The sequence below is a fragment of the Sus scrofa genome, chromosome 6 (genome assembly GCF_000003025.6).
Source record: "Sus scrofa isolate TJ Tabasco breed Duroc chromosome 6, Sscrofa11.1, whole genome shotgun sequence".
Lineage (NCBI taxonomy): Eukaryota > Metazoa > Chordata > Mammalia > Artiodactyla > Suidae > Sus > Sus scrofa.
The window spans coordinates 3,431,721-3,454,418 of NC_010448.4; the positions used below are offsets into that span (position 1 = coordinate 3,431,721).

General features: G+C 60.8%; 1 protein-coding gene and 1 long non-coding RNA gene across 9 annotated transcripts in view; both read right to left on the reverse strand.

Annotated features, from left to right (window-relative positions):
• The window catches only part of GSE1 (Gse1 coiled-coil protein), a 413,470-nt gene that overhangs the window by 187,554 nt on the left and 203,218 nt on the right, over positions 1 to 22,698 (reverse strand). The gene's annotated exons all lie outside the window — the stretch shown is intronic.
• Positions 370 to 5,402, reverse strand: LOC106510460. The gene is made up of 3 exons (XR_001308959.2): positions 3,106 to 5,402; positions 2,604 to 2,667; positions 370 to 2,221 (listed from the first exon to the last, which is right to left on the reverse strand). It is a non-coding gene; the product is annotated as an uncharacterized LOC106510460 (long non-coding RNA).

Consider the following 22,698-nt stretch of genomic DNA (forward strand, 5'->3'; position numbering starts at 1 on the left):
GCCACCCCCAGCCCTTGGCCCAAAGGGTGGCCACCTGATGGGACCTGCTCCCAGGCCACCCACTGACTGCACCCCACTTAAAGGGGCTGCTGGAGTTCCTGTCATGGCGAAGTGGTTAACGAATCCGACTAGGAACCATGAGGTTGCGGGTTCGATCCCTGGCCTTGCTCAGTGGGTTAAGGATCCGGCGTTGCTGTGAGCTGTGGTGTAGGTCGCAGATGCGGCTCAGATCCCGCGTTGCTGCGGCTGTGGTGTAGGCCAGTGGCTACAGATCCGATTGGACCCCTAGCCTGGGAACCTCCATATGCCGCGGGAGCGGCCTGGGAAAAGGCAAAAAGACAAACAATAAAAAATAAATAAAATAAAGGGGCTGCTCTCCCACCTGAGCTCGGGGCCCAGCCCTCCCCAGGCAGCCCCTCCATGGCTGGCTGCCAGCCTGCGTGCCACCTCCACCCCTATTCATCACAATTACCCACCACCTGGCGCTTGCCGCGCGCTCTGGCCGGGCCTTCCTGCACATGCGTCCGCGCACGGAGCTGTCCCCGCAGCCTGTGAGGAGGGGCTGCGGAAGGCCACGGGCGCAGAGGGTGGGCGAGCTGCCCAGGGCCCCCACCCCCACGGCTTCACAGAAGAGCTCCCCCAAACGGCTTCCCTTCCCCCCCCGATCAGTGATGCTGATGACGCCAAAATCCAGAACCTTCTTCCAATGTGGGAACCAGAGGGGCTCCCTTGGGGTTGCTTACCCACCGCCTCCACATACCAGACCGGGCTCAGGAGTTTGTGCCTCGTCCGAGGTCCTGACCTGGGGTCTGAGCCCAGAACCACCAGGTGCACTCAGCCACCTCTTGGCGGGGGCATGAAGCCCAAAACACACAATCGAGGGGACATGGTGTGGGGGGGATTGCTGAACACACCCCCAGAGAAGGCAAAGGACTCCAGCCAGGACCCTTGATGCCCGCAGGGCAGGGGAGCCACGGAGCAGCCTCCTGCCCTCAGCCAGGGGTCCTCACCCGCCCAGCACCAACAGAGCAGCTGGCGGAAAGGAGGCACTGGGTGTTTATTAAGAAAATAAACGGGGAGAGAAAATGCAAACTCCAGACCTGGAAAAACACCAGCATCGCCCCACCAGATGTTTCTGACAGCGTCTGTAGGAGGGTCCCTGTGTCCAGACCCTTCCCCGGGACCCCGTAAGGAGGAGACGACCACGGGCCTTCCTGGGGGTGCATCTTGCGCCCATGGGAGCCCAGTGGGTCCAGGGAAGGAGGCCACATGCAATCTGGGTTTCCAGAAGGATCTGTCGCCTTAGGTTGGGGCTGCCTGTCACGCTCACCTGGAGAGATTTGAAAACTCCCCGGGGGCCAGACAACAGCCCAAGGTAGCTATGTCACACCCTGGGGGAGGGGAGGTCCCGGCCTCCGTGTTTTAAGTCTCCAGGGGTCCCCTGAGCTGCCAGGACCCGGATGCTGTGCACAGAGGAGGGAGCGGTGGGTGGCCAGGGTGGGAACACAGGGACCCAGAGCCCGGCTCACCACCCCACGTTAATCACCCCGGCCCCCAGCGTGTCCCAGCCTGCGAAAGTCGGGTAAATAAATAAACAACCGCGCTGGCAGAGCTGGCCAGCGCTGCCAAATTAGGGCCTCGAGTCAGACAGCTTGACTCTCAAGACATAATCGGTTTAATTGCAGGGCCTCGGCACAGGCCAGGGTGGTGAACTGCTCCCGCGCTCCCATCCGTTTTATTAAAATCCAATTATTCGAGCTGGCCATGGGGCTCGGCGCGGACAAAGAGGCATCTGCCGCCAAGGTCGGACCTGGTGCTGGGAGACGGGTCCGCGGGCGCGCACTCGTCTTCCTTAGGGCACGTGGGCCCCGGTCTTGCAGGGACCCCAAAGGGGGAGAAAGGCAGGGAGGGCCTCTTCCATGGCCTCGTGGGCTGCATGGCCTGCAGGGAGGCGGCTGGCAGCACCAGCCCAGGGCTCCCATGTCATCAGCCACCAGACGCGACAATGACACCACAAGCTTCACAAGAGCGTCGTGAGATGCTGTTGCAGACTGAGTGTTTGTGCCCCTGCTGGGCCGGTGAAGCCCTATCCCCCCCGCCCCGTGCCCTGGTCTTTGGAGGGGGGGCATTTGGAAGGTGGTAGGTTAGATGAGGTCCCACGAATGGGGCTCACCCGACGGGATCGGTGCCCTCAAAGAGCTCACACAGGCCAATGGTCTCTCTGTAAGGGCACAAAGAAGCAGCCACGTGAGGACCCGGCAAGGAGGCGCCCCCCACCCCCAGCAACCCAGTGTGCTGGCACCTGATCTCGAGCTTCCAGCCTCCCAAACCGTGAGCAATAAGCGTCTGTTATCTGAGCCCCCCACCCCGCCCCCCCGGACATGGCATTGTGACAACAGCCCAAGCGGGTGAAGACGGCTGGGGAAGAATTAAAACACTCAAAGTAACCCCCCCACCCCCCGCCGCCGCCGCCGCCGCCATCCGCTGATGGGAGGGGACACGCCAGGTGGGATGCATCCTGACAACGGGACCCCACTCCCGACCACAACACAGGCACCCACAACTGCGCGCTGAGAGAAGGGAGCCAGACCGGCAAGCCAGACCTTTCCTGCTGAAAGCCTCCTACGACGTCCAGCAAAGGCGAAGACAGAGGGACAGAAAACAGACCTGCGGGGAGCAGGAGGGTTACGAGGGGAGAGCTCCGGGGTGGGGCAGGGGTGGGGGAGGGGGGCGGTACTTGTGCTGGTGGTCTCACCAGTGCCTGCGTTTGTGAAAACTCACCAAACAGTACAGTTAAAAAGGAGGGTTCCTGAATATAAGTTATGTCTTAATAAATCTGATTAAACACACACACAGACACATACACACACACACACACCCCCATAAGGTGTCGGCAACAGAGCTGGCCACAAAGTGTACCCATGAGAGGGTAGCTGGCGCAGCCCAGAAGCTCAAAGGCGATGCCAAGGGGCTGGAGGTGGGAGCTCCCTGGGGCTGAAAGCCTGCTCCTTGGCAGGCTGAGCTGGGAGGGACAGGGGGGACAGAAAGAAGGTAACTGGTCATTTGCCAGACGTGGCACATTTTTTTCTTTTTTTATGGCCGCACCTGCAGCATCGTGGCCCACTTTTCTGTCTTTCCACGTGTTGTCACCATCGGATCCTCGAAGCGGCCCTTCAAGTGCCACTGCTACATTCTGCAGGAGGCAGGTTCAGCGAAGTCAAGCCCACACTCCAAGGTCACACAGCGGCAATGCAGAGCCGGGCACGTGGGGCCCCAGAGCCCGGACCCAAACCACTCAGCCCAGGTGCTCCGTGTTCAGCGAGTGACTCTTAGCCGGGCGGAACTAAGGCAATGAGGCTTCCAAAGCCTATTCCTGAGAGAGGAGAGGGGTCCCTGCTGGGCTCACGTCTCCAATCAATCTTACTTGCCAGCGTTTCTCCCGTCATCCGGCCTTAGGAAAAGCGGCTGCTCGGGTGACGCTGCGGTGAAGGTGGCATGACGGGGCCTGCTCTGGAAGTCAGGGCTCCCCAACCCCATGGCACCCTGAGCTTTGTTTCCCAGGCCCTTCCAGGCCCAGCACCACCAGGAGCATCGGTGAGGCGGCAACAGCTGCCGGGCGCCTCCCCAAAGCCTCCAACGGGTGCGCCGTGGGAGCCCCCGGCCAGCACGCAGCCACGAGGTGAAGTGGGCACCATTAGAGTCACAAAGACCAATTAAAACGAGAGGAAAAACAGCCTTCGGATCCCCCAGCGCACCCCGGCCAGCTGCTCCCCGCTCCCACCTCGCCAGCCCCGCGGGGCCGCTCCCTCCCGCGCCCGGCCACCTGCCTCTGACAGCGGCAATATTGATGCCCGCCTCCCAGACCCGAGCTCCGGCCGCCAGGGCCCAGGGGCGGGGGCACCAGAGAGGCAAACAGCTCCCGGATTTTCGACTCAATTGCTGTGAGGAGAGATGAGAAATTGCCTTTCTGACCCAAAACCGGAGTTCACAGCTGCACTTCATTACCGATTTCTCCAGGAGGCCCTGGGAGAGGCCAGCGCGCGGAGGGCTCACCTGTTAACAGCAGCTGCGCCCGCCTCTTTCATGAGCACGTTGGTGGTTTCCTGCCCGGGGCTGCGGGGGCAGGGGGTGTGGGCGGCCCGGGCGGGCTGCCAGTGGTGCCCCGAAGCCCCCCCTCCCCCCCACCATCCCCACCCCTGCCAGTTTGCATTAACTCAGCGGATGGAGGGAGGGAGAGGAAATGGCCACGGGTCTGGGTCTTGCTCTTGCTAGAAGGTACCAGAAAGCAGGGTCACATTCTCCCCCTGGGGCTCCACCTCGTTGCTCTGGGTCTCATGTCCACTTTGCTAGGCTAACACGCACCTGGGCCAGGGTCCCCAGAGCATCGCCGGGGACGGGGACGTAGCCGCTGCTCAATAAATGCCCCCTCCCCTCCGCCCTTGCAGTCAGCCTCTCCGTGCTTTTGAAATGCCACCGTTCAATACCCGACAGTTATTTAAAGAGCACGGGAACCACAGGTTCTTCACTGTGGCTGCACGTTAGAATCATCTGGAGGGCTTGAGGAGCAGCAGGGGGAAAGCAGAGCCCTCGCCAGCCCTGCCAGAGGCTGCCCTGCCCTTCCCTGCCAGCTGTGCTCTCCATCCGCCATTAAGATTGGCACGCAGGTCCCCCCACGCAGAGACGGAGCAGGCCCTGGGGACAGGAAGCTGCCCCCTGCCCTGAGTCCGCCCCATCAGGAGTGAGCCCATTGGTGTGGTGGTGACAAGCTGTGTGACACCAGGCAAATCGCTGAACCTCTCTGACCCTCTGCCGACAAGACTGGATACTGTCTGGGTATAGACAGCCTCAAAGCTGGGCCTGGAAGACACCCTAGGGTCTGGCCTCACACCTAAAATCCTGTCTCAGTTCTTCCGTGCAGGTCCGAGCTCTTTGTGGTCTGGGGGACATGGTTTCCGTTCAGTCCCTGCCACTAGACACCAGCAAGACGCTAAAAACATCAAGCCTGTAAAGCTCTGGTCACCGCACCTGGGAGGCGGGGAGGACGTGCGAAGCTCACAGGTCCTTGTGAAGGTGACAGAGGCACCAAGCAAGGGCCCCTGGCCCAGCCGTGGTGATGGCTGGCGTGTCCCGAGACCTGAGACCTCAGAGCACTGGTTCTCTTAGCCTCAGATGACAAAGCCGAGGTCTGGAGAGGTCGACTGCTCCAGGGCAGCTGGGGAGGCTGGGGTGTGAACCCTGACCTCGTGAGCCCAAGGCCCTGACCTCACATGCTCCGGGGGGGCCTCCTTCGGGTGCCTCCTCTTGTCCTGGGCTCTCCCTGCGCCTGGCCGCCGGGACCTTGGACTGGCCGGATCCAAGGGTGGTTGAAGGAACAGGGACACAGGTAGGGCCCTGGGCCGCAAAGCGGGTGTGTGTGTGTGTGTGTGTGTGTGTGTGTGTGTGTGTGTGTGTGTGTGGTGTGTGTGTGTGTGTGTGTGTGTGTGCGCGCGCGCACGTGCTGCAAACTCTCGCCTGTGCCCACCACCACCCAGGGAATTGAACAGGAAGGCAAAGGGGCCCAGAAACAGGCAAGGGGGGCCCAGGGTGAGTCCACATGGGCTCAGCCCTGGAGCAGCTGCCTCAAGTCCTGGATGAACAGAGAGGCCCAGCTGGTGCTGCAGTGCACAGAGCGCCTGACAGTCTATGGGGTGGGGGGGGAGGAAGCCACGTGCCTGCAGAGGGAAAGGAGGTCACACGGGGACAGCAGGCAGGGAGGGAGCAAGTCAGCCTGGCTGGGGCAGAGGGGGAGGTGGCGGGGGGGTGCCCAGCTCGGGGTGGGGGGCAGGGGGGCGGGCATAGACAGTACGCTGGGGCTCAGAGAGGTTAGCTCCCTGGCCCCGACCGTGCAGCGGAAGCCCAGACAAACACATGGGCCAGTGTCCCCAGACACACCGTGCTCTGTCCTCAGGCCAAACCTCAGGCCCACTTCAGGGCTAGCCTGCAGGGGGTCCCAGCACCATGCAGGCCGAGAATCCAACGTCAACCGCGGACCCCTGGAGGCCCCACCCTTTCCACGCTTCTCCCTCGTCCTGATTCCTTGTCGCCTCAGGGCCACACGGGGAACCACCCACAACAGCAAGCGCCAACATTTATTTGTGTCTACTGCGAGGTCCCAGAGCTTAAATCGGGTCAGCTCATAGAGGCCTCTGGGCCCCGCTGCCAGGCCTGTTCTGTTCCTGCCCTCATGTGACAGCTGCGGAAACAAGAGAGACGGGGCACAGCAGCCCCTGCCCGGGGTCTCACAGCTGGTCACTGCAGAGCCAGGTGGCGGCCAGGCCGTCCGCTCCAGAGCTCCCGCCTCTACCCCAGGGGTGGAAGGATGCACAGTGGCCTCGGTGTCCTGCGAGAAGCCCAGGTCCTCCCTCTGACCCACCGGCAGGCTGCTGGGCCAGGCGGGGTTCTGGAAGCAGGCCCGCTGACAATCACGACGAGGATACCGGCAGCTAATATTTACATAACGCTCACCGTGTGCGCGCCAGGCACGCTTCCAAATGCTACGCGCACAGCCATGACGCGCGGAACCTCCCGAGCCTGCGAGGGCAGGAAATTATCTGCCCATTTCCCAGATGGGGCGCCCACAGCACAGAGAGGTTAGGTGGCCTGCCGGAGACACACAGCCATCAGGTGTCCAGAGTCCAGAGGAAGGCCCATCAACCTGAGCCCGGAGCTGAGACGGAGCCCCTGCAGAAACGCCACAGGCAGGCATGGGTGGGAGCAGGCCAGCAGCCCCGGGCAGGGGGCCGGGGGGGCGCTTCCCTCCCGCCAGGAGACGGCCGCTGCTGGCACTCTCCCCGAGAGGCCAGGCCTTGCTAGGGAAGCAGAAATCTGTTGTTAGCACAGTGCCAAACCCAAAGTGGCTGCGCCCGAGCTGCAATCCAATAAAAGTGCGACTTGTCTATTTATCATCCTCGGGGCTTTTTATCACAGCGCAGATGGCTGCTACCTTGGGAAGCTCAGCAGCTCCCTGCCAGCCGCCCGCCACGCAAAGCTTAGCTCAACAGAATCTGGGCCTGCACCTGCGAGGGGCCACAAGAGGTGGCCACCCAGGCATGCGGGGTCCCGTCTCCCCCCCTCGGCGCTCACCCCACCCCCCACCCCGACTCTGCAGTGTCTGCCTGGCTCTGATGGAGCAGGTAGCCTGCTCTCCTGCGTGGTGCCAGCCCAGGGCCCACTGCACCTGGTGTGGAGCCCCTAATTAGCCCGCGTGGCAGGTGCTCCTGGGAGGGAAGAGAAGGCGGTGAGGAGCCCTGCTGGAGGGGGTGAAGGGCCGGCGGCGGGGGGCTGGCTGTGGAGCGCGAGGCACCCCAAGCCTATGGCCAGGCAGCTCAGAACAAGGGGGCCCTGCGGGGCGCCGCCGGCGATTCGGGCTGGAAGATAAAGCCTGACAAGATCAAGGGCGAGGCGTGCAGGAAAGACAGCGACCGTGCACAGCCTCCTGGCGTTTGTGCGGCTTGGGGGGCGGCGGGGGGGGGGCAAGGAATTAGAAGCTGCCTCATGATCGCTGGAGGCTAAGACTCAGCTGCTGCAAAGCAAGAGGCCCGCTGCCCCCCTTCCCCCGAAGAGGTCGCACGAAGAAGGGGTATGGGCCAGACCCAGGGGTCATGGAACCCCTGGGACCCTCTGTGTCCACAATGGAACCCAGGTGGAGGCTGGGATTTCAGGGAGGCTGGGGGAGGTTCCTGGCTCTGCGCTGGACCAGAGGTCAGGCCTGAGGCCAGGTGCTGGTCGCAGCCTCTCCCAGCATCACAGGCTTGCACCCGTTGGAGGCACGTTTCTCCAACAACAGAAGCCCAGGTGTAGAGTGTGTGTGTGTGTGTGTGTGTGTGTGTGTGTGTGTGTTGAGGGGGGGCTGGAGGTTCAGCAGGTTTCTCCATCAACAGAAGCCCAGGTGTAGTGTATGTGTCTGTGTGTGTCTGTCTGTTTGTGTGTGTGTGTGGTGTGTGTGTGTGTGTGTGTCTGTGTCTGTGTTGAGGGGGGGCTGGAGGTTCACCCCACCCAGCCTGTGAGGTCCTAGAGACTCAGGGTACCCGGGCACTGCAAGCTGCAGCCCAGGAAATAAAACCACCCAAGCCCCCGCCTTCCACCCACGAGGTTTCCCGGCTGTTCTGGGGGTCCGCTCTCCGAAGACATCTGACTAGGCAGCTATAAAAACGAATGGCCTTCTGCGTCACACACCTCAGGGATCCCACCGGACGAGGGGCTGCAGGTCTGGCATGGGCATCGGGCATCCTTCCTGCCAACACCCCGGTCCTCCCCCAGGACTGGAGACACGGGCCATCCCCATGGCGTCCCCTCCAGCTCCTGAGCCGTCCTTCCCGTCCCCCAGGCGCTGTAGCTTGGGCCCCTCCCACGCCTGGAAGACCCCTGTCCGCCCCCAGAACTTGCCTGCCGCCCCTGGCGCCCTCACTCAACTGCAGGAGCTCCGGGCTTCTTGGTCACTACAAGGTGCCACCAGTGGGCATGATCTCGCCCTCAGCGGAGGAGGAAGCGGAAGCTCAGGGGATCCAGGCGGGGTCACCCAGGCTGCCCCTTCCCCGCGGGGCTGGGTCCTCTGTCTTCCAAATGCTAGAGACCCCGCTGTCCCAGCCACTTCTGTGAGGAGCAAAGCAGGGGCTGGGGGTGACGTGCGCACACGCCACGCCGCCCGCATGTGTCTCTAGGTTTTCACTCCTTGGACGATACTTAAGTTCTTGCCTGTAGAACGGCTGACACGTCTATAAATACTACTGTAGGCCAGACCCCGCTCTGAGCACTTTCCATCCGACTCCTCATTCTAGCCCCTCACGATCTCTAGGAAGAATGTGTTAGCGCGATCTCTGTTTCACAGTTGGAAGGCAGCACAGAGAGGTGAAGAAACTGCCCAAGGTCACACAGCTGAAGTCAAATTGAAATCTGTCGTCAAGACTTCGTACTGCTTTGCCGGGCCATCTCCGATCCCACCTGGGCACAGCTACCTGGACCACTATTTTTTTTTTTTTTGGCCACACCCGCAGCCTATATAAGTTCCTGGGCCAGGGATCAAACTTGAGCCACCGCAGCAACAACGCCAGGTCCTCAACCCTCTGAGCCACCTGGGAGCTCCTGGACCCTCTCTGTCCCAGTCAACAGAGACCTGAGATTTCTGCGCTCTGGCTGAAAATTTCCCATGAGGAATGGGGGGATGGGAATATCACACTACCTGTCACCCAAGAATTCAAGGTGGCCAGCTTGCTGGGGACCCTGAGATGGACGCTGCATTGCCCGCCCGCCCCCGATAGGAAACTGACAAGGAGATGTCGGATCTCAGTGGGCGGGGCGGCCACAGGGAGAGGTCATGGGAGGACAGAGGGGGAGGCTGGAGTGCTGCCGCCACAAGCCAAGGACGCCTGGAGCCGCCAAGGAGCTGGAAGAAGCAAGAAAGGAACCCTCACTCCTCCTGGAGCCTCTAGAAGGAATTAACCCTGCCGACACCTTGATTTTGGACTTCTAGACTCCAGCACCCTGAGAGAATAAATTCTTGTGGTTTCAAAGTTTGTGATGATGTGTCATGGCAGCCCCAGAACACTGATATGGGGGCTACCATGGTGGCCACTGCTGAGGGAGGGTCCCCCCCCGCCCCCGATGGGCTGCCCACTGGCACTCCTCTCTGGTACTCTCTGCATTCAAGGTGGGTCTGAAGTCTGGAGCAGACACATCACACCTCTTTCCTGTCCCCAAATTCCTGGACGACCGCTTGGCACCAGACACTGTCCACCACCAGCCTCAGTTTACCTGGCAGTGGGGTTCAACCTCCTGCTTCCCAGCATATCATCCATCATTCATTCAATCAACAAACACGGAGCAACCACCTACTAAGTGCCTGCACTCTTCCAGGCTCTGGGAACGAGGCAGGGAAGGTGATAAGGGTCCTGCCCGTGTGGGGATGACGCTAGGGCAGGGGAGCCAGACAGCAAACAAGCAGACAAGCAACACATTTCAGCACTGGGGACTGCCGTGGGGATCCGAAGCCAGTGGTGGCAGCGGATGCCGCTTTAAGGAGGGGTGACCAAGCAAAAGCCTCTGGTGGAGGGGTGATATTTGAGCTAAGGCCTGAAACAAGGACGGAGGGAATCCTGTAAATATCTGGAAGAAGAGGGCGTCAGGCCACTGGATCAGCAGGTGCAAAGGCCCTGAGGCAGAACAAGAGCTGTGCGCTCAAGGACCCATGAGGCAGCAATGTGGCACAGGGCTCCCGGGGAGGGGCCCTCGAGGCCTCTACGCTACCCTAAGGGTTGGGGTTTTACTCCAAACCACAGCCCAGCAGAGGTTTTCCTGACTCCTCGTCCTCACCGCTAAACCCTTAACGGGGTAGGGTGTCTCTCCAGCCCAGACTTGCCCCAGGTCATTTGTTCATTCAGTCATTCAACAAACACTTCCTGTCCTGGGAACGGTGCCCAGCATCGGGCATGCTCTGGTGAACAGGACACGGAAGGCTGCGTGCGCGGGTTGACACACTCAGTGGAAGATGGATGCTAAGGCGGTTCACGTAAACATGGCAGCACCACGGCGGGGATGGAGGCTGGTTCTCTGGGGAAGACTCTGCTGGGGGGCGAGAGCGAGGCGGTGGCAGTCAACCATCCAGCAGGAGAGAGACCACCCCGTCCCCCGAAGCCTGGAGGGAGCCGTCCATCCCTCAGAGGGCGGCAAGCCTGGGGGTGAGCGAGTGGTGTGTGTGTGCATGTGTGCACATGTGTGTGTGCCTGTACGTGTGCATCGGTGCTCATGCGTTGGGGAGAGAGACTCTTCACCAGGCAAGCCTGGACCCGAAGGCTCATCAGAAGCCCACCCCCCATGGACACAGGCCCAGAATTGCCAAGTGTTTCAGCATGGTGCCCGGCGCGTGTGTGAGCGTGAGAGAAACATGTGTTCTCCCCCTGCCAGCGCCTCTGAACAAAGTCCACCCTCTACCTCTCAGGCCCTCTGCCATCTGTCTCTCCCCCTCCCTCTGGGCTCGGCCATTAGAGCCACTGGGGGTCACCCCCAACCTTCCAGATGGCAGGGAGCAAGGCCGCATCTCCCCCAAGGGAGGTGGAGCCAGGGCTGCTGCCCCCTCCTCTGCTGCCCCCGCAGCCACCTGGGTCACGGGGCAGGCCACCACCCTCATCCTCGGCGCCTCTGAGCTGTCCTGACCCCGGTCCCTGAGTCCCACCGCCAGTGGCCTTTTGCCACCACCGCATAAATCACTATCCAGGTCACGGCCCCCAGGGCCTGCAGACAGAGTGGCTGCCAAAGACCCCTGACAGCCCCGGCCAGGGACCTCCTGGGGCCAGGGGGAAGGTCAGGAGAGCCCGGGGTCGCTCTGGGCCTCCAGGTGACGGCGGCTGGCCCCAAACTGCACGGGGAGGGCAACTCGGATCATGGGGCCCAGATCAGGGACTCAGGTCAAACCTTCCCAGGTGCCCCCACAGAGAGCAGGCAGGAAGCGGCACCCGGCAGCTCTCGGTAGCTCTCAGCAGCTGTCTGCGCCAGCCTTCCCAGGTCTGAACCTTGGCACAGTGTGGTCAATGAAGGGGCAGCACGGGCACCACCCACAGACCTCACCCTCTGTGTCTTCATAGCAACTTTACAGGGATTCCTGGAGAATCCTTGCCGCGGCTAACAGTCGTTCTTACAGTCATTCAACAAACAGAGGAGACTGAGGCTGGATGGAGACACGAGCTATGGAACCAACTGCTTGGTCTGAATTCTAGTGTCTTGCTTCCTGACTTGCTGAACTTAATTTAAGCAAGTGACTCGGCTGCTGTGGCCCCAGTTTCCCCATCTGTGAAAGGGCAGGACTGCACCTAACCCCAGGCTCCTGTCAGTACTTAACAAGGCAGTGCTTGGGACAGGGTCCACACCTATTATGACCTACCGCTTAAGATCCTAGGGGTGGGCCCTGGGGGTACCCATAGGAGAGAGACACAGAGCCAGGTAATAAGTCCTAATAGCGAATACTCACTGGGTCCCAGCGCTGTAACACCCAGAACGGACTTAATTCCACAAAATCCCATGACGTGAGGGAGTTCCTATTACCATCTAGGAAACTGGAGGCTCAGAGAGCCCCGCGACTTGCCCAAGACCCCACACCTAAACGGTCACAGGGGGATTTGAACCTGGAGACAAGACAGTGCAGTCACTGACCCAGCTGGCTGATGGCTCTAGGGTGGCGTCCAGGCTTGTGGACAGAGCCCCCAAGCACCTGACTCCCAGAGCTGGAAACTGGGTGAAGAAAACCTTCGCAGGCAGGGACACGCAGGCCGGGAGAGGGTAAGTGGTAGCCTAGAGTGACAGGCAGTGAGTGCCACCGCCCAAACCCAGATCCCTCCCTGGGTTCTGATCCTGAGCAGAACTTGAGGTGCCTCCCTCCCAGCCCCCCTTCGGGGCAGAGCCCACCCGCCCGTGCAAACAGGCAGCTCTCCCCTCCCCAGGGCAGGGCGGCTTGGGTGCCCACCCCCCGGATTATTTCCTTATCTCCCCTCGCGGGCACCACGCAGCTGCCTCCCGACACAACAGGAGGGCCGTGGCAACATCAAGCTTTCTAGAAATAAAAATGAGGGGAAAAAAGCCTTTGCAGGAGGCCATTCCCGTATTTACATGTAAAAAGCTCTCCTCGGAGCTCCCCGACCCCCCCCCGCGGCCACTTCCTCTGGGGGGCGGGGGACCGCTCGGAGAGACGCACAGGGGTTCTCAGTGACCCCAGGCGCCTCCACTGCGAGCCCGGCGGAGGCGTCAGTCCGCCGGGAGGGAGATCAGAAGGCCGCGGCGGGGGAGGGGCTGCGGGGAGGGGCGGGGGCCGCGTCGGGGGAGGGGCTGCGGGGAGGGGCGGGGCTGCAGGGAAGGGAGGGGCTGCGGGGAGGGACTGCGGGGAGGGGCGGGGCCGCGGGGAGGGGGAGGCGGCCGCTTCCTCGCCCCGCCCCCCGCCGTGGGAAATTTCCTGGGTGTGGTAACACGTGAGCCCGGCCGGCTGCGCCCGCGCCCCCCGCCCCCGCCATCTGCTCCGAGGCCAGAAGTCGCCGGGGGAGGTGGGGGGCGCTGCTGCGGGCCGCGCTGCTCCGACCTCGGTGCTAACCTCGCTCCCCACCCCCACCGTTGGAAGCAGATGTCCCCCATTGATGGGCTGGAGGTCCGCTCTGTCCGCCCCCGCCGTCCCGCCAGCCGCGGAGGGGGCTCCGGAGCGGGGGGTAGGGAACCAAGCCCAGCCCGCTCTCAGGCCTGCGGGCTCCCTCTCCCACCCGGAGAAGACCACAGCGTGGGGTCCCAGCCCGGGAACCGGGCGTCTGGCCAGCGAGGCCCCTGCCAGGCAGCCGTCCCGCCCCCTCGGGCGGGAGACCGGCGCCCACGCGCCCTCCGGGGTTTGGGCCTCGCCCAGCTGGCTCCCAGGGGCTCCCCAGGAGATTAACTCCTTCCCCCTCCACGCCTTAACCCTCTGGGCCTGGAGTTTCATTTCTGTCCCACCCGCCGCCCCCCAAGAAGGGAGTTTTCCTCTGACAGGGACCCTGTGTGTGGGTCTGCTTTCTAGACAAGGAATTGCCCCTGGACCTGAAAGGTTAATCCCCCTCCTGCCCCAGTGGGAGCGGGGATGTGGCGGTGGGGGTGGGCAGAGGGAGGCCCCAGACCAGGCCCACCCTTGGGCGGCTGCTGGCTACAGTGACCACTTCCTGCATCTGGGTGCGGCCCAAGGGGCCAGCATCTCAGCAGGCTGGGGTGGGTGGGGGGAACCGGACAGGGGGTGGGGGCCCTGAGGCAGGGCCGGCCGCACAATGTGTGCTCTAGTGCCAGAGGAAGACGCGGGGCTCCTCGTTCAGAAAGAATCAAGTGTCAAGGTGGTCACACCAGAGCAGGACACCAAGTGTAGGGATCCATGCACAGGTCACGTGCCTGCGAAGCCCCCTTGCTGCGGGGTCAGGGAGGAAGGGGGGGGCCGCCACGACAGGGCAGGGCAGAGATGGGCAAGCCCAGGCCCCAGCCACTCTGACATTCAGCTCTGACCACCCTTCCTGTGTGGCCTCAAGCAAACAACTCAATCTCTCTGTGCTTTGGTGTCCTCATCCGTAAGATGCAGCCCTCACTGCATTGCTGGGAAAACTAGAGGAGTTACATACACGTGTAAGGAGTGGGCATGGGAGTTCCCGTTGTGGCGCAGCAGGAACTGATCCGACGAGGAACCATAAGATTGCGGGTTCCATCCCTGGCCTCGCTCTGTGGGTTAAGGATCCAGCATTGCCATGAGCTGTGGTGTAGATTGCAGATGCAGCTCGGATCTCGTGTTGCTGTGGCTGTGGCGTAGGCTGGCGGCTACAGCCCCATTAGACTGCTAGCCTCGGAACCTCCATATGCTGCGGGTGCAGCCCTAAAAAGACAAAAAGATAAAAAAAAAAAATAAGAGTGGGCATGGTGTGATGATGCAAACATTATTGATTTCTATTATCATAACCTTTTTTGCTCTTGGCCACCACCCTGGCAGTCCCTGAATCACATGCTAGGTGGGGCTCACGGAGTGGCCGAGGACCATGGGTGTTCTGTGGGAGCCTACCGTGTTATAGAACGAGCCAGGGTTCCCGACGCTGCATTAATCAATCCTGTGACTTCCGCAAGTCCCTCCCAGTCTCTGAGTCTCTGGTACAGTGGGGGTGGGGTGGGCCACCGTCCTCCAAGCGGACATTGGAAAATTTCTTCTCACGCGCATCCCTTTCACCAGGGATATGAGGAATTATGGCTCTTCCCGCCCTCACAGAGCCAGAGATTTCTCTCCTTCCATCAAACCAACATCCATCCTTCCAGCCAACATCTTCTGATCCATCCAACCATCTACCATCCTTCATTCTCCATCCTCCATCCATCCAATTCCATGAAGGTACCCATCCATCCAGCATCACCCATCCCTCCCTCCATCCACTCAGTCTTCCTCTGGTCAGAGAGACGGGTATCAACGCCAAGAACAAGGACCCCGGGACCTGTCAGGAGTGGGCAGCAGAGGGCTCAGCAGTCAAGGTCAATGGCATCCACTCAGTTCCTCTAAGACCGACAGACGGTGGCCTGACCCAGGGGACTGGCCCTTCCCGAGGCTCAGTTTCCTCGTCTCTAAAATGGACATAAGGACTACCTCATTCGGGTGGTGTCCAGACTAAACAAAAAGGAAAGGACAACATAAGCCAAGCCAGAGCGTGTTTACCCCGAAGGAGGCTTGGGCTCCCATCACGCATCCTGCTGTTAACAACGGCACCTGCCTGGGTGGGTGCCTGAGCTTCCATGATGCCCCCGGAACCTCCAGGCACCTCCTAGTTTCCCCAGAAGACTCTCTGGGCATATTTATTACCATCTGGGCTCCAGAGCAGAACCAAAAAAGCACACGGCTTTTCCATCCACACCCAGGGTGACGGCTCTAGGTCTCGGAGACACCAGCTCAATCTGCAGTGTCAGACAGACCGGGGTTCAAATCCCAGCTCCGTCACCACTGGTGCCTCTGGGGCCACACTGGAAGCCTTCCAGAGAATGACTGGTAAACACCCGACGTGTAGCCAGCCCCCAGAACCCTGTTATCATCAAAAATGGGGCGGGGGGAGGCGGGGATCTGCGGAGATACACGAGGGTATGACAGCAAAGGTGGCGTGCAGTGGCCCACGCGTGATACCCACCGCGTGCACAGCAGCGTCCACGACACATAACACACACGTACCACAGGCACACAAGGCTGCCACCTGGAAACAACTGCCTGGAGACGCGAGTTCTGCGCCGAAGCACCTGGAAGGGCAGAAGAGCCCAGACGAGATGCCAGCACCGGGCCTCAGCATCAAGCTGCTCGTTGCCTTTCTCCCACCTGGTCCCTACCTGCCTGTGAGGCAAATGCTCCCCAGATTCCTCCTTCAAGGGAGAAGGTTCCACTGTGCTCTGAACTTGAGCTTCCGTTTCAGGTGCCCCCCCCAGTTACCTGCAATCCCTTGACAGGGGTACGCCTGTGTACAGGCTGCCACCCTTCAGGCTCCCCCACCTGGGCATGCCGGCGTGGTCCAACAGCAGAGTGTTCTGGAAGCACCGCAATCCATTCTGCATGCTTAGGACCTAATCTTATGACACGCTAAGCGTTTTATTAATAGTCTATTAGTGGGTAATTCACGCATTTTGATGAGAAATCATTTGGTGGTGGTTTACAGGGGAGGAGGGGTTTAGGGCAAGTTAGGGGGGTCGCGGAGCGAGGGTGTCCCCTCCAGTTTGCTTCCCAGCACCTGCGCAGGCAACAACGACTCCGCCGGGTCCCACTGTGGCGGCGTGGCGGCGATGCCCCCCCCCCCCCCCCGACAGTCCCGCCACTCATTAATCTTGATGAGTTTTCTGCTGAGTATTCTTCCAGCGCTTTCAAACCGCTCGCTAATTGCAATTAATCACTTACCGAAACAGATGTCAGGAACAATGGGATTGGGAAAGCTGGAGGCTTGATAAAGCTGTCGGGAGAGGGTGCAAGGGCGGCTGGGGACGGAGAAGACCCGGGCACCCTCTGCACTCTGGGGTGTCAGGGGTCTGTTCCTGCCTGGGTGGGCTCGGATGGGGCGGGAAGGCAGGACGGGGGTGGGCTGAGTGTCAGGGAGCCAAGAGGAAGGCCCCACATGCACCCTGGAGGCCAGCTTCCAGCCTCCCTGATCCCCCCCCAGGATCGGATCGGGGCCCAGTGGGCACTTGGATCAGAGGTGCAAACTCCTGCCAGCCCCCCCCCCCGGGGGGGTTGTGTGGTTTGCGCCCTGCGGTTAACGTAAGAATTGTATATTCGCATTAGTTGCCAACATCTAAAAATCAGATTTGACAGAAAAATCTGGACTTCTGGCTTCTCTTGAAAAATACAAAGATTTTGCCATAGTCCATCCTGCAACAACAATCCACCGTGGCTGAGCAAGCCCCCACCCCCGCCCCTGTCCCCCAAGACCCCGCCACACTCCCCAGGCGGCTTCACTCGCCCTCTGGTCTTCACCCGGCCACCCCATCAGGGAGACACAGAGGTTCTGCACATGAATGGTCTGGAGGCTCCTGGATGCTGAGCCAAGCTCCCCGGCTTTGCACACTGGACAGAAGGCTTCTGCCCCTTGAGGCAGGGGTTTCCATCCCGAGCTGTGCAGGTGAGCCTCTGGGGGCGGGGTTGGACACCCTCATGGCCAGTGCCCTGTGCTGGATCTCAGAGCACAGGCAGCATCATTGGGGAGCTTAGAGATGCAGGTTCTGGAGTTCCCGCTGTGGTGCAAAGGGATCAGCAGTGTCTTCAGAGCACTGGGACGCGGGTTTGATCCTCGGTCCGGCACAGCGGATTAAGGATCTGGCATTGCCACAGTTGCGGCTCAGGTTGCAACTGCAGCTTGGACCTGATCCCTGACCCAGGAACTCCATGTGCCATGGGGTGGCCAGAAGGAGAGTAATGCAGATTCTCAGGCCCCACCCCAGACCTGCTGAGTGGGGACCCCGGGGCTGGGGCCGGCCATCTGTGTCTGAAGGAGCACCCCCACAGGATTCTGACGCTCGCGCAAGGTAGAGAACCACTGCTCCAGATCTTGACAGGGTCGGGGTGGGGTGGGGTCCACCCAGGTGTACACCTACATAAAAATCCCGCCAACCATACGGGTAAGATGAGTGCCCTCCACCAACACGTCACGCCAGGCTGTGCCCTGGACACTGGAGCCAGCACCCCTGGGGTGCCAGCCAGGTGTCTGTACTCTGTAAAACTCTCCCGCAGGTGCCGCAGAGCCGCAGTGACAGCTGCTGTGTGGCTGCTGCTGGCCCACCAGGCTCTCCCGCCTCCTCCCGGGCCTGGCCCAGCTTTCCAGGTGCAGTGGAAATACGGCAGGGGGCACAGCCATCTAACCTGAGCCTCCCTCAGCTGTCCTCCCGGGGCAGGGTCTCCTGGGTCTGCCGAGCTGGGCGACCTCAGGCAGGTTGCTTGACCTCTCTGTACAGCTTCTCCCCCCGTCTGTGAAGTGGGGATTAGGACCATACAGAACGCACCCCCTGCATCCTAACAATTATCATCAATGATTATCACGGCTCATCTTTTTATCTGTGCGTCTTATTGCTCCAGAGTACCGCGAGGGGCTGGATTTTATCCTGCTTCTTCACCTGCCAAACAGGCTTCGTGTGCCACGAGGTTGTGAAATTAAACGAGTTAACATGCGAAGCTCCCAGCCCGGCACCTGGTACCGCTGTGAGGCTCAGAAAGTGCTAGATGTTGTTAGGATGCTGCTCTGCAGCTGGCACAGAGCTGGGAGCAGGCTGAGCCCCTAATCGACTCACGGAGGACTGGGGAAAGAAGAGACAGAAGAGTGAATGAAACCCACTGATGTTCGCTCGCTGCGCAGCTTTCACTGCGTACCTGCCGGGTGTCAGCGGCTTCGCAGCCCTGGGAATAGCGCCTCGCGTGGAACAAGTCCCCGGTGGGGCTGAGCGTCCAGCAGGGAGACAGGTGGTAAATAAACACACACATCCATGTGTATGCCAGCTGTGATGCCAAGCTCTGGAGGAGGACAGCAGAGTAGGTGGATGGGGCCCCACGGGAGGGCAGGAGCGAGGGCAGAGGCCAGCTATGAATCATGCGGATCCATGTGACTGGGAAGGGGCTGTGGAAGCAGCACATGCAAAGGCCCTGGGGCACATCTGAGGGCCAGGGAGGAGGCCTGTGTGGCTGGGCGAGTGGGAGGGCACGGGACTGGGAGATACTCCGGCTGGGGGTGTGGGACAGATCGGCCCAGGCCTGGAGGCCAGAGTGAGGACTCTGGCTTTGCCCCAGTGATGGGGGGGCCATGGAAGGTCCTGAGCAAGGGGGGCCAGGACGTTACCTCCTTAGCAGATCCACACTTGTCTCATGGAGCAAGCTGCCCTCTGCCCACCCGCTGCTGCCGGAGCCCCTCAGGCTATACGCAGTGTCCTGGGTGCTTCCTGGAGGGACTGTTTCTCGGCAGCAGTTTGGCCCTGTCCCCTGGGGAGTTCCCTGTGCTCTGGGTGTGCTGGACACACACCTGTGACACCACAAGACGGTGTCTGGCTTAGCGGCGCATCCCTTGGGGGATGCTGTGTCTCTGCCTTGTGTCTCCGTGTGTTCAGCTCTGCGTGTTTCATGGGGTGTGCGTATTGCAGGAACATAGGTGACCACGAGTGTCTGCTGCTCCCACGTGTGTTTTCAGAAGTTACGCAGTGAGTGGGGGGTGTGTGTACTTGGATCCTGTGGTGCATCCTGCGTGTGCGTGGGCTTCGAGCTGCGGGTGTGTTACGTCCATACACAGAGACAGCATGTGCTGAGCCATTCCCATTGCAAGGTCATAGGTTGGGGGTAGCTGGGGTGGACAGCCACACGGCTCCATTTCCCAGGTGAGCAAACGGAGGCTCCAAGGTCACTCAACAATGAGAGGGGCAGTCAGGATTCAAACCAGGGTCTGTGGGACATACGGCAGCCCATGTTCTGTCCCGCCCTCCCTGGTCTCTTCTTCAAGCGCTTCTCACTAGAAAACCAAAGATGAGAAATCTTTGAGCCGCCGGAAGTGGGCTAAAGCCAGAGTTAAGTCAGCACACTTAATGGTGTCTGCACATGCCTCCAGTCAAGGGGATATCTTTCTGTTGTTTGTTCATTCATCCATCCATCCATCCATCCATCCATCCTCCCATCCGTCCATCCGTCCATCCGTCTCCAACAAATTCATAGAAAGTGGTGAGTAAACACGTAGATTCTGGAACAGGACTGTGTGAAGAGTGAATCCTGCTGGCTGGCTAAGCAACTATGGGCAGGTAACCTCACCTCCGCAGGCCTCACTGTCCTAGGGATAAGAAGGGACAGAGCTGGAAGATGTCTCTAAGATATTAGCCGGAGGAGGCTGCAGTATAGCAAGTTCAGATTCCTACTCGCCTCCGTCTTGCTGTGGATTCTTGGCCACGGTCAAAGTTACTTCACTGCTCAGCCTCAATCTCTCCAACTGTCGTTTGGGAACAAAGGCCGGGGGGATAAGCTTGCCCAGCACTGCTTGATACACGGGGGCAGAATGGTTTTAGGAAGGTGGGAAGGGGAGGCTGGCCTGGCTGGCTGTGGTGGCCATGTACGGTGACTTTACTGTCCCTTGTCCCTGCACTGCCTCCACAGGAAGACACCCCATCCCTCCGCCCCATGAGATTCGCTTTGCACCAGAGATTCCCTCTCCCCACATCCCGGCACCAGCCCAGCCTCACCCCCTCCTCCGAGGTCTGGCTCCCAGCTCCATGGGCCCCTGCTCTGCCAAGCTTCCACCTTCCAGCAGCCCCAACCTCTTCCTGGACTCCGGGGGCGATCTCTCTGGGTCCTGTGTGTCCCCTTTTGCCCTTTCAGTCCTCCAGCACCTGTTTCGCCAAGGCCCTGTATTAAATCCTCTCTGCCGAAATACCTCCTGTGGTTTCTCTTTCCTGGCTGGCCCCCAACTGAGATAACAGAACAGGCAGCTGTTCGACAGCTGTGACAACACCATGGGAGCAGCCAGGGACGTGGGGAGGGCTGATGGGAGCCCTGGGCTCGAGGGTGGGGTCCCCAGCCCAGACCTGCCCCCCCCAGTATGCTCCCTGCCCAGCTCCCTGCCTACCCCCCTTTCCTCCAGGAAGAAAGCCCCCCTCCAGCTGCCTGTACGAGAGGCAGAGGCTCTGCCTACAACCCGAGGAGGCCCTTGACACGTGTTAAAATAAATATTCTGCAAATACGATGTTCCATATGTATGACTTAGTGGGGTGATGATTCTTCTACTGATCGCCCTAAGTGACAGCTGTGCGGGGAGCGCTGGAAACGTGGGCTCGGCGGCCTCGCCGTGCCACGCGGCAGGGTGGTGACGGGGTGCCATGGCGCAGGAGCATCTGGCGACTCGGGACACGCGAGGAGCCCGGCGCCTGTCTGCACTCTGTGCAGGCGCATTAGCTATTCCGAGGGGCGGATGGAGCAGGTGTTCCCGAGCAGCCTGTGCGTGATAATTACTTTTAGATTGTTTTAAAGTATTTAAGCAAGATCCAGGAGGCTGCGAGGGAGGCGGGGACGCGGGCGGTGGGCCACCCCCCACCCCCGCCCCTGGGGCCAGCCTCCTGGATTTGCACAGGTTGGAGAGGCCTGGACTGCGTGACACAAGTGGGTCCCACCGGCTGGCGGGTCAACGTGCAGCTTGTAGCAACTAGTCCAGCTGGGCCGGTTGTTACAATATTGACACACTTCCATCCTGCGGCTCCAGGTCCCAGCAAGCTGCTTCCAGAAGGCCTGGCCTCTGGCCAGGAAACCGCCCGCCTCCCCGTGCCCCAGGACGAAAGGCGGGCGGGGGCAGGACAGGTGAAGCACCTTGGGCATTGATGCTGATGGTGCATCAGCTCAAGCTCCATTTCCCACAAGCACACTTGGGCCCTGCACTGTGACAGCAGGGGACCGGGTCCCTAGCTCCCACCCCTGTGCACCTCGCAGAGGACACGCAGAGGAGCTGAACGGGGGCCACTGTGAACAGTGAACGGATAAGTGAGAGAGCGAAGGGAGAAATGGGGACGGCTGTTATTAGGGAGACACGAGCTGGGCTTCTGGCTCCTTCAGAGACCCCGGAATATTCTCTGTCTGAACCAGCAACGTGTCCACGCTCTGAGGCACTTTGCAGGGGGCTCCAGGCTCTCAGGCTGGACAGTGATTAGAGCAGGAAGCGCTGCTCCGGAAGCGTCCCCAGGTCAGTGCCCCGAGCGGGGAGCAGGCACCTGGGGAAGAGCTTTGCAGGCAGAGGGAAGGGGTGGAGCAAAGTGGGGGGAGGCATGGAAAGACAGACAGACAGACGTACATTCTCACCACAGCTCTGTCGGTGGGATGGAGGAAAGATGCCGCCCCAGCCCCTCCTGGCACTGAGCCCCCGCCTCGATCTTTCTCTTTGGTCCAAGCCCCTCGCAACCCCAGCCCACCACTGAATCAGCTGCTCAGGACATGCAGTGTTCAAGGCATAGGGTCCCCCATGAGGCTGTCCAGAAGTCCGGCAGCTCCAGATTGATTAAATGGGAATCCTGGCAGGTGGGACTCTGCCCAGGGGTGATTTCAGAAATGCCCCCAGGGGTCTAAGGCACAGAAGCAGAAGGTGACCACACCCTAGGAGCAGTGAGCCAGGCTTGGAGCCTTTGGGCAGTGGGGGGGCCCGGCTGGGCACATCCCCCACCCTGGGGACTGACCTCAGCACTGGGCCTATAGACTTGGGAGCCCGGGAGGACAAAAGCCCAGTTTTGCGTCATAGAGGATGTCCACGCAGGGTTGGAAATGGCCCCCCAGACAGGCTGGGCCTTTGCCCTTTTCTCCAGAAAAGGGTCCCTCCTGGCCATTTCCAGCCCAAGGGGCATCCACACTCAGAGGCAGGTCAGGTGATCGGGATTCTGGGTCCTGGGTAACTGACTCTGCCCCCCTACCCCTTGCCCTCTGCAGTGTTTGCCCAGGCAGCGCCTAGGGCCAGCCGCACCTGAATGCCCCCTTGGGCAGAGATCAGAGGGCCAGGAGCTGGGAGCAGTGGTGTTTACAGCTGCTATTTAAAATGCAGGCAAGTTCAATATTAGCTCAGGGTTTATGCAATCTGTTGCTAAGATAAAGCAGCTAAGAGGGTAAGCGGGCCACCCTGCCCTGCCAGAGCCCAGGCCTGCAGGCTCCAGCAGCCCCTCCTACAAAGCCCTCTTGCCAGG